This window comes from Chironomus tepperi, unplaced genomic scaffold (genome assembly GCF_022539635.2).
Source record: "Chironomus tepperi strain 1889 unplaced genomic scaffold, CSIRO-AGI_Ctep_v1 contig_346, whole genome shotgun sequence".
NCBI lineage: Eukaryota > Metazoa > Arthropoda > Insecta > Diptera > Chironomidae > Chironomus > Chironomus tepperi.
The window spans coordinates 725,987-738,118 of NW_027226468.1; positions in this window are offsets into that span (position 1 = coordinate 725,987).

A 12,132-nucleotide genomic window follows, 5' to 3' on the forward strand; every position below is an offset into this window, starting at 1 on the left:
ATTTCAACTTTTGATTCTTAAAATTTGCAATTTTTCCATTATTTAGAGTGAATTATTGAACTAAATTGATATTTTAAGCTTTGCTCACTCTTTTTCAATGCTTTACAATGTTTTAAATAAATAATAAGCATAAGAATTTGCCAAAAATTACACTCAAACTTCTCATATGGAAAAGAAAACAAACATATTTCAAATTAAACTTTGTTACAATGTTTTAATGACTAAAATTCATCAAATTATGCGCAATGTCCATAAAATAGCCAACGCTTAACAACCATAACTCAATATAATAATCATTAAATAAGAAAACATCTCAATAACATGCCAATGCAGGTGAGAATTAATAAAGAAATGAGAATGAAGATTTCAAGTGCCGATGAAACTTCAAATTAAGCCATTATTCTATCCATCATCATTGTGCAGATTCTCTAACTATATATATATGTGTCAGACATTCTGGATTATTGTAACTCTGTTATTGTTAAGAAAGAAAAATATTTGCTTGTTGTGACTCAACAAAAAAGAAAGAAAATAAATTCTGTCAAATTCTGATTAAGTTGCTGGAACTCTCGACAATCCATTCGAATCATATTGTTGAGACTCTTTTTTTTGTTATTTTTATATCTATTAGTATTGAATAGATGAGATATTTACACAAGCATGCCGCAAAAGGCCAATTATTATTCTCAGAACTAGAGGAATGACTTTAACACGAAAATTATAGGTTCTTTATTCATCGACATTCATCATCATTCAATTATTATTAAATTCATCAAAAATTCGCTTTCAATACCGAAGTACAAAAATATTTAAATGCTGACAGCATGACCCTCCATTGTCTGATTAATTTGAATTGAAAGTGAAAATTGACGATGAATTGAAAGATTAAGGTTTGAAAATAGATTCAGTAGTCACCTGCTGATTATCGTAAATTGATTCAGACACAGTAGTCATTCATATTGCACGCAAAATTGTCTGTTCATGACAATCAAACAAGCAACATCACTACGTGCTATTTTCTCAGTCTTTATAGACATGTTCCCTTCTTTATCTGGCTTCCTTGTCACTTGCGTAGGCGTTACGCAATAATTTAAATACAATTAATTTTCCAATTTTGTTGTAGACGAGCACATTTTTGTAGTAAAACATTCCTTCTGAAATTTTGTGGTAATGACAACAATTCGATTGTATCCTTCGTCGCATTTTAGAGTGACACTTTTTTTGTGTTGTTGCTGTGTGGTGCGTATGACTGCAAAATTTGTCTTCTATTGGGTTTTTAAGGATGATAAATTGAAATTTAATTGAGAATTGAAAAAAAGAAGTTTTGGATTTTTTTTTGGTACTTTTAAGATGTTTGTGGTTGCTGGTCTTAATGATTGTGTGTCTGGATCTTATTTTTGGGGATATTCTTGTCAATTCTTGTTTTTTTTAAGGCTTGTTGGAAGCATTTTTCTTGATTAATTTTGATGTTTTAAAAGTTTTAAACATTAAATTTAAAATTTTCGAAATTTCAAAATTTGAATTTTCGAAAGTTTCAAATTTTGAATTTTTAAAAGTTTAAAATTTTGAATTCTTGAAAATCTTAAAAGAAAAAATTGAATTTTTGAATTATTTTGAATTCTCAAAAGTAAACAAATCTCAATTTTTTTAAACATTTTGAAATAAATCAGTGAATTTAAGCTGCAATTCTTTAAATAATTGTTATTAATCATGTTTAAAGACCTTGTTAACTAATCAATTAGGTTCTATGCTTGCTATTCTTAACAGATAAGTTGATTTTAATGAAAATTTGACTTTAATTACAATTTAAATTTGAATTTTTGTGATAAAATATTTAAATTCATATGAATTTGCCAGAAATCTTTGTCAGCCTACTTTGATTGCAATTTAAATTGAAGATTTTGAGCAACTTTACATTCAAATTCAGTAATGTCGATCAAAAAACATTAAAATAAACTAAAATTCATGTAATTCCATCAAAAAACTCAATCCAAACCTATTTGGATCTGCTTGAATCTAATAAAATTAAAACAGTAAAATTCATTTTTCATTATGTTAAATTTACTACATAGCAAAAATTAGAAAATGTTGAAATGAATTAGAAAAATGAGGGTTAATTCACATGTAACATATCATTCATGTAACCCTTTTTATCTATCCAACATCTTACCTATTTTCAACTTATTTTCAATTTTAACTTAAAAAAAACCTCATAAAAAGCATTTTTATTTCAATTAGAAAGAATTTCCTTTTTTTTCGTCCCGAACATATGAACCTTATGAAGGATAACAAATTAGTGTGAAGAAGCACATTACACACATGCTACACATAACATTGTTATTACATCTTAACCCCTTTACTTTATTTACTATTCATTACCTTACTGACTGTAATATTATAGTAAGTCCTCACTCCACATTTCATGTCTTTTCATTTATTCATACATGTGCCTCCATGCTTTATGTTGCTGCTAATATTATGAAAATAAAACATGGTATTTTTTCAAAGTGTGTGACGTAAATTAGTTACAGCACAAGCAGCGATAAATGATGGAATTTTTATTCAACTAGCTTGATGCTGGAATTTTTTATTTTTTTTTTTTTCAATTTATGCCTCAAACGACGACTATGACTGAGGATTTGTGTATGTGAAATTATTCGCGTTTATGCAAATTAAAAGTTTTTTAATGCACATTTTGGAATGGATGATTTTTTTATACTTTCGGATATTAACAGACTTGGTAGGTTAAATTAGGGATTATTGAGGATATGACGGGATGTTTTTACCTCGTTTTTCTTAACTTGCTTTCTTGTCTGTCTGTCTGTCTGTCTATCTGTCTGTCTTGATCAAATCTTGCGATTGAATTTTCGACCACTTCTACTGCTCCAATCAAGACGAAATTTTTTATGGATGTGTATTCTCGATGACAATACAATATTCAAGCATTTGTGAATCATAAAACTGCTTAGTTATGCTATAATTAATTAATTTTTAAAACAAGATTACGTATCACATACATTTTACGTACGTAATTTTTACGTAGTCTTTAAAAATTTTATTTTTCAAAAATTCCAAGCCGGTCATGAGTTCAAGTCTCAAATTTTCCAACTTTTTTTGTCGTACTTTTTCAATTCTTTTTCATACTTTCTTGATAATTTATAATGTTTAAAGACAGAATTTTCCATTTTCACACTTTTCTAAGCTATTTTCCAATGTTTTCTTGGAGTTTAATATTTTTCATCACGCATTTTTACACAAAATTTTACTTTCGAAAGAACTATTCCTTGATTATCAGAAATCAAATTTAAATAAAAGCTAATATATAAATTTCTTGATAATAATAATAATTATAATAATAATATTAAATAACAACTTTTTGTTATTAATACTATGAATTGCCGTACATTAAAAGTAAAATTATATGTCGTGGTGGCGTAATGGTTAGAGTGCAGGTCATAGTAAACATGAGGTCATGAGTTCAAGACTAGGCATGAGCAGTACTTTTTTTTATCATTTTCTTTCTTTTGGATAATTTTTTGTTCATAAAATTCAATGTTTTGATTCTGTACTTGCTTAATTCTTCAAACTCATGCCAAGCGAAGCTTGGCCAACCGGTCTAGCTTAGTTCTTCAAACTTATGCCAAGCGAAGCTTGGCCTATCGGTCTAGCTTAGTTCTTCAAACTTATGTCAAGCGAAGCTTGGCCTATCGGTCTAGCTTAGTACTTCAAACTTATGCCAAGCGAAGCTTGGCCTATCGGTCTTGCTAAGTTCTTCAAACTTATGCCAAGCGAAGCTTGGCCTATCGGTCTAGCTTAGTACTTCAAACTTATGCCAAGCGAAGCTTGGCCTATCGGTCTAGCTTAGTACTTCAAACTTATGCCAAGCGAAGCTTGGCCTATCGGTCTAGCTTAGTTCTATAAACTTATGCCAAGCGAAGCTTAGCCTATCGGTCTAGCTTAGTTCTTCAAACTTATGCCAAGCGAAGCTTGGCCTATCGGTCTAGCTTAGTTCTTCAAACTTATGCCAAGCGAAGCTTGGCCTATCGGTCTAGCTTAGTTCTTCAAACTTATGTCAAGCGAAGCTTGGCCTATCGGTCTAGCTTAGTACTTCAAACTTATGCCAAGCGAAGCTTGGCCTATCGGTCTTGCTAAGTTCTTCAAACTTATGCCAAGCGAAGCTTGGCCTATCGGTCTAGCTTAGTTCTTCAAACTTATGCCAAGCGAAGCTTGGCCTATCGGTCTTGCTAAGTTCTTCAAACTTATGCCAAGCGAAGCTTGGCCTATCGGTCTAGCTTAGTACTTCAAACTTATGCCAAGCGAAGCTTGACCTATCGGTCTAGCTTAGTTCTTCAAACTTATGCCAAGCGAAGCTTGGCCTATCGGTCTAGCTTAGTACTTCAAACTTATGCCAAGCGAAGCTTGGCCTATCGGTCTAGCTTAGTACTTCAAACTTATGCCAAGCGAAGCTTGGCCTATCGGTCTAGCTTAGTTCTTCAAACTTATGCCAAGCGAAGCTTGGCCTATCGGTCTAGCTTAGTTCTATAAACTTATGCCAAGCGAAGCTTAGCCTATCGGTCTAGCTTAGTTCTACAAACTTATGCCAAGCGAAGCTTGACCTATCGTTTTTTTTTTTTTTTTTTTTTTTTTTTTTTTTTTTTTTTTTTTTTTTTTTTTTTTAAAAAAAACGTTAATTTTTATTTCTGTATTTCATGAACAATAATTTCAATTTTAAGAGAACAAGCCACAGGCCTTTACAACTTAATTATAATTTTTATTAATGAATTTATGATTTTCGATGCGATGAGCACTCTGAGATATTGACTTTTGATGAAGACGAAGATTTGTCGTGATGACGATTTTTTTTTTGTCCAATGGACGTTTTGCTTTCCCCAACTCTGCACGTTGCATGACCCAGGGTATATCAATACAACGTACCTAGCCACAATTTGTGTGTCGCGAATCACACAAACCGAGTTGGTGTGACTAGAACAGCGAAAAAGCATCCGAATCCAACTAGACTTTCCCTGGGATTGAACCCGGGTCGTTAGAACGGTAGTCCGACGCTCTAACCACTTGACCATTGCCGCTTTTTCGCTGCTTCTTGACCTATCGGTCTAGCTTAGTTCTTCAAACTTATGCCAAGCGAAGCTTGGCCTATCGGTCTAGCTTAGTGCTTCAAACTTATGCCAAGCGAAGCTTGGCCTATCGGTCTAGCTTAGTTCTTCAAACTTATGCCAAGCGAAGCTTGGCCTATCGGTCTAGCTTAGTACTTCAAACTTATGCCAAGCGAAGCTTGGCCTACCGGCCTTGTTTAGTTCTTCAAACTTATGCCAAAAACTTGGCCTATCGGTCTAGCTCAAACCTTCAAACATGTTTCAAGATTATCAAAATATTAAATTAAAGAATCATTTGACTAAAAAGTTGAAAATAAAATACTTTATAAAAAAAAAAACTTTTTAAAAAAACCTCGTTTTTCGCGTAGACTAAAAAGTAAAAAATAACTTTTATTTTGTGCTGTAGAGAAATTGGTTTGAAAGTTGAGACCACACATGAATTACAAACATGTACCTTGACTTTATCGTATAGTTCTACAACTAAAAACGAGGGCGCCTGGTATCAGAATTTTATCAAAGCTTCGCGCCCTCGTTTTTAGTTGTAGAACTATACGATAAAGTCAAGGTACATGTTTGTAATTCATGTGTGGTCTCAACTTTCAAACCAATTTCTCTACAGCACAAAATAAAAGTTATTTTTTACTTTTTAGTCTACGCGAAAAACGAGGTTTTTTTAAAAAGTTTTTTTTTTTATAAAGTATTTTTTGGAATCTAGTTTAAGGAATTTTGAGGTTAGATGATCCAAATTGAGACAGATGGGGTTAATCGGAGGATGGGAATGCAGGGTAACCTAGGTGAGGATAAGGGTAAGCTAGTCGATTTGAGGATACAGAATTGACTCAACTCGACTTGGATAAATGAGGTGAGACATCAATAAAGAGCAAATATGCTCTTCAAAATTCAAGAAGTGCGTTAATTTATGACAAAAATTTAGCAACCAGGACAGTCGAGATCAGTAACGATCAACCTTGTTTGTGCCGTAGTACACAGTTTGTCCACCACTTGGGCCGATTAATCCGGTGGTGGTATGGTACGATATAGTTACACTCCTAGTATGGTACACATGGTATGACAAACCTAACACGTACCGTAGTTATAAGTCTAGATAACATATAATCCAAAGGAACCTTAAATTCACTTCCATAACCTCCGAAATACTGCAAAATAACCAAAACTACAGAAACAAATGCTAACATATGAAATCCCTATTCCTTGCAACTCAGCGCGATAACACTTGATACAAAAAATTGTTTAGTAAGGAAGAAGGGAAGCATAAGGAATAAAAATGGCAGTAATTATTTTTCGGAGTGGAATTTAAATTGCACAAATTACCGTGCCGAGTTAGTTCGCTGTAGTAGCATCAAGAACGAAAGATATGAGAATGTTTATCCACACATATTCGTGCATGTGTGTAACTAATTTTTCAATTTTCACATTTTATGGGCCTTGCAAAAAGGCAATTTCATGTTCTTTTCAACCCTTTTCAACCCTGTATTTGTTTACTCGCCACATTTCTCATTTTTCCATTAAGCGAACTTCTTGTTCTTGTTTTTTTTTTATCGTTCATAATGCGAGTAATAAGTAGCAATATGTTTGGGAGAGTTTGGGAAACAATAACAAATAAGCGAACATTAATTTGATGATGACTTTTGTTCTGTGAAATGGAAAAATAAGCTTTTAATTAATAGAAAAACAGAAAAAATTGCTTTTAACCCTTTTCATGTTTGGGTTTGGTGCTGCCAGATATTTTAGTGATGTTCTAAAAAAACATTAAGTCTCATTGTTTTTGTTTACTTTAAGACCTGACACCTTAATGAGAACATTAATGGATGTCTAATATTAATTAGTGAATGTGTTAATTTTTTGGCTGCTTGTGGCGTTTGTGTTAATTAATTTTTTGTTATTTTTGGTGGACGTGGTTTGTTATCAGTAGATTATTGACTAATGATTTGACGAAATTAGTGATATATTGTAGTTAATCCTTCTTTTTGCTCCAGAAAATTCAATTTTTAGATTGATTTTCAATTCTAGACATTTACAGAGACCGAGAAACACAATTTAGCTTTCAGAGGAACCACTACATCGTGATGTTAATGACATAACATCATAAAGGCATAATAGTGACGTAACGGCTGTCTGAAGACAGTGAATATAAGTGTTGATAGAACAGTAAATATATAATTCCGAATAACGAATCCCGAGTCAGACTCGAACCCACGTCCTAAGATTTGTAGTAGCATACTCCTACTACTGAGCTATGGAGGGTTATACGACTGTGTGATAAAATGCCATATATGAATTATACACTTTCTATATCTTCTTAGTACTGCACTTTCAATCATATACCGTTGAAAGAGCAATTTCTGATTCGCACAAATTCTGATTTGAGAAAGACAATTCTACTAATTTCAATAAAATATTTGACTCTTTTCCAGGGCAACATCACATCTCAATAGGACCGTCATCTAAATAGCTTAATTCCAGCTTCAAACCAGAGTCCATCCACTTTCACAGAATGGCTTAAGGTTAGATTTTCATATCATGATCTTTGCCTGTTAGAATTAAGAATGTAAAATTTGAGTCGCCTTCGAATTCTGAATCGAAGAACTGTGTTGTGCCGCACAAACATTCTTAAATACAAAGTCATCCAGCACTCAATTTTCTACTACATAAATCTGACAAGACATGAAATAAAAAATAATTTTTCATAAATTGCATAATTGCATTAAGACTTTCTGTGCTCTAAAATGGCATTTTTCCAAACGATCGAAACTTAAAAAATAAGAAAATTGGATAAGAACACAAAAAAAAATGCTCGCGATAAAATTATGATTTACTGATGCCGCCATGTTTATAATGTTTTATTTTCATAAAGCATTAATTTATTTAAGCATTTTTCTCTTCCTCATTCCTATTCATATTCAGCCGAAGAAGCACTCGAGAAATTTCTTAGTGAATGAACATTAAATTGCAAGTAAAAAAAAAAAATGCCATTTCATTGCGATTCTTTGAAAAGGAACTACTCGTTCTCTATATGAAGTCTATTGCACTGCGAATGAAGAAGAAAATTTCAAAATCGAGGAAGAACTTAATGTTTAGTGAATGATTTAATTATGCAAATCTTTTACTGAATGATTATTAATGCGCAGCATTAATGTCTCGTTATGATTCTCTGCTCTATTCTAGAATCTGTGAATCATTCTTTTGAGACTAAGGGGAGTGAAGATCCCGTAAATGGATTAATAATAATTATAAATGATGGAAATAGATTGATGATTTGTGATTTTGTGATTCTTACTTGTGCAGTTTTGAATTGCAAATGATTTGAATGGATTTTGAAAAAAGTATAAGTTGATTTCTGGAGATTTATTGTATTTGATAAAGACTACTATGATGGGAATTTAGTTTGTTTATGTTGAATAAATTCAGTTCAAAATTGGATAGTATTAGTTCAAAAATAGATGAATTGAGTTCAAAAACGGATAGAATTAGTCAAAAATAGAATAAATTCAGTTGAATTTGAATGAGTTTGATTCAAAAATTAGATAAGTTCAGTTCAAATTTGGAAAAGTTCAATTCAAATTTTGAAAAGTTTCATTCAAAATTTGAATAAGTTCAGAATTTAGTAAATTAAGATCAAAATTGAATGATTTCAGCTCAAAATGAGTCAATTTTTGCTTAAAATTCAAATTGAATAAGTTCAGTTCAAAATAACACAATTCAAATTTCATATTTCAAAAATTCTTCAATACTTCAAATCCAAGAAAAGATTCCTTCAACCAACATAAAGAAGATTGAAATGTTACATAATTATTGATATTAAAACCCATTAAACAGACCATTATCATCTGTTATTTATTATATTGATACATTTTTCACCCTCAATTTCATGCGAATGCTAGTGATTCAATCATTTTGTTGCGTATTTTTCTCGTTAAATCATCCGTAAACAATCATTGTCATTACATCCTTCTTCAACTATATTGTGTCTATATTGCTCGTCCACAAGGGAATTTATTTACGAGATTCAGACTGATAGTAATTTTATCTTTTTAATTTAATTAAATAAATTTTTGATTTTTTTTTTGTCTCCAACTCTGTTTAAATTTCAAACAAAATGTTTTATTCTATTTCTAAATTAAATTGTTTTGGTTTATCTTGAGGATTACTTTTTATTTTTTCTGTGCCTGCCTTTTTTTCAAATTGCAATAAATTTTAGATGAGCTCTTGGGAATGAAGTGTAAGAACATGAAAAATAAACTTTATTTTTTCTCGTGCAAAAGAAAAGAATTTTTCAAGTGCATGAACGTATATAATCAACCAGTAAGAATGTGTTTATGTTACAATTTTCAATTTTCTAGTCATTTCGATAACATGCTGCTGCTTATGTGTAGATTGTGTTCTTCCATAAATAGGGATGTAGAGTTGAAAAAAGTAAGTTTCATTTTGTGGAAGTGGAATGAGGAAAATTTGTTTACAGTGCAATTTACTATTTAGTGACAAAATATTCATGCCTTTTTTGCAAGGAAGGTTGACTAGCATTTTTGTGGGTTGACAAGGCGCATTATTCATTCTTTGAGAATTTATTGAAATATCTTCTTTAAATTTTTTTAGACATCTGATAAAGGCAAAAAAGTAGCTTAAAATTCACAATTTCTTACTCAAGCAACCCCAGTTCCACCTGGAAGTTCAATTAGATTTCCATATGTCTGTTTTCGCTTACATTATGTCGATTGGGTTAGTAAGCAAGGTAGCAGACTACAGTCATATCATTTCAATAATTCGAATTTAATTCAAAAATACTTTCGAAATTGACTTCGAAAATAATTTCGAAAATGACTTTGAAATTGATTTCGAAAATGCCTGAAATTGACTGCAAAATTGTTTTCGAAATTAGTTTCAAAAATGATTTCGAAATTATGAAGACATTCAATTCTTCAAATTTGAAAAACAGCATTTAGTCTGCAAAACAGCATTAAACACTCAATTTTCAATTTGCAAAAAACTAAATCCCCGAAAAGATCTCACATCAAGCAACCAGAACCAACCATACGAGCAATTTTTCAAAAAGGGGAAACAACCCCTTTTAACTAAACATCTCATAAAAATTTTACGAACCAAAAATTACATTCGTATACACCAGCAAAAGCAGGAGCAATTGAAATTTTCAGACTGTGGAAATGTCGAATTTAGCCGTTATTTATATTTTCAAAAAAATAAATGACTGTTTATTTTTGAATTTAGAAAGGCCGTTATAAAAATTCCATTATTATTTATTATTAATAAAACCCAAAAATTATAACGAAATTCAATATTTCTTAAACTTTGAATCATTTTTATGTTGATTAACCTCAAATCAATCTTAATGTGACAATTTTAGTGGAAAATTTTCATATTTTTTCATCAATTTTTATAACGGTCAAAATTAATTTAAAATTTCGACTCCCTTCGACGTTTTTTGAATCCTTCGACAATCAGTGTCGAAGGATTTCGACACTCAGATTTCCACAGTCTGGAAATTTTATATGAGAGAAGGGATAGATAATCGAATAGATGATGATGATGATGATGTAGTGGCATGGCAAATACAAATGTAGAAAAATTATGAACGTCTGTTTGAGGATTTCTTTCAGATTATCTGGAGATTATTAAGAGTCATAAACAAAAGGAAGATACAACAATAATTATCAAATTAAGGAAAGGTTCACAGAACTGGAGAAAGTTGTTAAGCTACCACAATGAAATTTATGAGATGGCAAAGAGATATGAAAGATTGGATGATTTAATTTTGCTGGATTTTTGCGGAGAGAGTTACGATTTAAGGTTTTGTATTTTAATTGAATTTTCGCTTTGTTTTTATGGGTTCAGTGATGTGAAATCGTGATGGGAAAGTAACGGGATTCAAAAATCAAATAGAAAGATTCAAAAGCGAATTCAAAAGATGCAAAGGCGAATTCAAAAGATGCAAAGGCGAATTCAAGTGATGCAAAGGCGAATTCAAAAGAAAATTCCGTTCAAATCGACTCTGATTCAAGTTGCAATTTGGCATCTTTTTTCGCATCTTTTGACAAATTTTGAATTTTTGCGAGGTTAATTTCAGTAAAAATGCGCTAAATCCACCTCCATCACATCACATCACAAATGGCGACAGAAACAAACAAATAAAAAGCTGTGGGAAGTGATGGAAAATTCCTATTATCTCATTTATTAATTTCCTTTCTTATGAAGACATTGTATACCTGAGATACAGCAAGGAGTAAAAAGAAGAAAAAACACAAGCTTTATAGCTGTGAATGAGTGAGAGCACACACACACACACACACAAAAAGAGAAAGCTGAGAATAATTGCAATTTCATTCATGATGATAAACACAAACTTTCTCATTTCAGAGACAGCAGAAAAAATCATTAAGGCAGACGGAAATATTAAATGTATCACATTTCTTGTACGATATGAATGATGAGGAAAATTTGTAAATTAGGAAAATGGCTTTCAATATTTCAGACACAAAAAAATTGTTGTTGTTGCTGCCTGTCTATGGTAAGAGAATATTGGCATGCAGGGTTAAAAATGAAGATTTTCATATTTCGGAAGCAAACTTTTTCATGCTCATTTTGAGTTTCCAAGTGCTTCACTCCATCTTTTTATCAAAATTTTCCTCTCCTACTGCCAATATAAGCACGATATAGCAACATTCGAAAATTCCATTTTTTCCGTCTTCTTCTTCTTCTTCCTCCTTCATTTTCAATGATCTTAATGATGAAATTGGTTCGTTAGGAATTTTTTTTTCGTACACAGAAGTATGAGGGGAGCACATCCACATGCGCATTTTTTTCTCTGCCATTCGTTATCACTGAAATGAGGAGATGTTTACACCCTATACACACGATACTTCCACTTTTATGGCAGAGGAACGAAAAATGCTTACAGTAAAAATTTTTATCGTTCTTGTGTTTATCTCAATGGTGGGTAAGCTACGTGGTGCGGCGCGATAATGCAGTGATGAGCAATCTTTTA